The sequence below is a fragment of the Salvelinus fontinalis genome, chromosome 33 (assembly GCF_029448725.1).
Source record: "Salvelinus fontinalis isolate EN_2023a chromosome 33, ASM2944872v1, whole genome shotgun sequence".
NCBI classification, from domain to species: domain Eukaryota; kingdom Metazoa; phylum Chordata; class Actinopteri; order Salmoniformes; family Salmonidae; genus Salvelinus; species Salvelinus fontinalis.
In genome coordinates this window covers 16,178,432-16,180,037 of record NC_074697.1, presented here as the reverse complement: position 1 = coordinate 16,180,037, position 1,606 = coordinate 16,178,432, and the positions used below count along the sequence as shown (strand labels likewise).

Genomic DNA, 1,606 nt, shown 5'->3' with positions numbered 1-1,606 from the left:
CTGCTCTGCCTGCTCTGTGTTCCTCGGAAGGTGTCTAACAAAGAGAATCAAGCAACAGGGCTGTGTTAGAGAACAGGGGACCGAGGCTGAACTGAACAGACTACCTGTTTCAACAAGGACAGAGATTCTATCAACTTAGCAGAAAGACAAGTAGAGAAGTTCACAATACCCCACTAGTTGACCATAGAAAATGACTCGACACATAAACCAGGATGGATCTCTCTGTTAATGAAAGAAAGGTAAGAAATGAACAGACCAGACCAGCGCGCGTCGTTGCGAAGGTGAGTGATGGTACGAGCCCGAGCCTGGTTAGATTACAGTGTCTCTTTTCGTTCACTCCCCTCACTGCTCTGTCCGTTTATCTCTCCTGTTCTTCACGTCCTCTTTCTCTCTCTCTGTCCTCTCTACTGCTTCTCACTAGGAGTGAAAACGTTTCTCTCTCTCTTTCTTGTCCTCTGTCAGAACACGCGGTTAACTCCCTCCCTCTATTTAACTCTCCCCCTATTCCCTCCCTCTCTCTCTCTTCCTCCCTCTCTTTTCACCAGCACCCTCTCTGTCTCTCTGCAAGTCAGAGCTCGCTGGTGACAAAATTATTTGTGTTCCACTAACCTCTAAGACTCCCTGTTCTCTCTCTCTTCTCTCTCTCTCTCTCTCTCTCCCTCTCCCTCTCTCTGTCTCTCTCTCTCTCTCCTCTTGTATTTTTTCTGGTTTCTGTTACTTCTCTAATAGAGCGTATTTCTCCGCCCAGGAAATGAGGTTAACGGCTGCTGTGTAAAACATCTGCTGTTAAAGAGACTGTTGTTGCCTGTATATCTCTCTCTACCTCTGTCTTTGTACACTCTTTGAATAAAGTGTTACAATATACTTTTTCGTCTGTCCACATAGGATAACTTTTTTTTGGTTCCAGGTAGAACCCTTTTTGGTTCCAGGTAGAACCCTGTAGAAATAGGTTCTACATGGAACTCAAAATGATTTTTCCTACGGGAACAGCCATCCCTTTAAGTTCTAGATAGCACCTTTTTTTCTAAGACTATATCTCTCTCTCTATATATATCTCCATTTCCCTCTCTCTCTCTCTATATATATATATATATATATCTCCCTTTCCCCCCCTCTCTCTCTCTCTCTCTCTCTCTCTCTCTCTCTCTCTCTCTCTCTCTCTCTCTCTCTCTCTCTCTCTCTCTCTCTCTCTTTAACTCCCCCCCCTCTCTCTAACACACAGTCTCTTAACTGTCTGGCAATGTACTAGTGCTGATGGACAAGTCAACAAGGTTTGCATGGCACCAGTGTCTGGCCAGCTGACCGCCTGTATTCACCTCACGCCAATGGAGATGACAGGTTGCCAGGCACACAGTGAGAGAGAGACCTGCTCCACTCAGACCAACTGACAGACAGACAGACAGACATACAGACAGACAGACAGACAGACAGACAGACAGACAGACAGACAGACAGAGAGACCTGCTCCACTCAGACCAACTGACTGACAGACAGACAGAGAGACAGACAGACTGACAGACAGACAGACAGACAGACAGACAGACAGACAGACAGACAGACAGACAGACAGACAGACAGACAGACAGACCTGCTCCACTCAGACCAA

General features: G+C 46.3%; 1 protein-coding gene across 1 annotated transcript in view; it reads right to left on the bottom strand.

Moving 5' to 3' along the window:
• LOC129831762 (transforming growth factor beta-1 proprotein-like) overlaps positions 1 to 1,048 on the bottom strand; it is a 29,710-nt gene extending 28,662 nt beyond the window's left edge. The window contains exon 1 of the mRNA XM_055895187.1: positions 1 to 1,048. This exon is cut by the window's left edge and continues 1,198 nt beyond it. The gene's annotated coding sequence lies outside the window, so the exon portion shown is untranslated.
• Between the last annotated feature and the right edge of the window lie 558 nt (positions 1,049 to 1,606).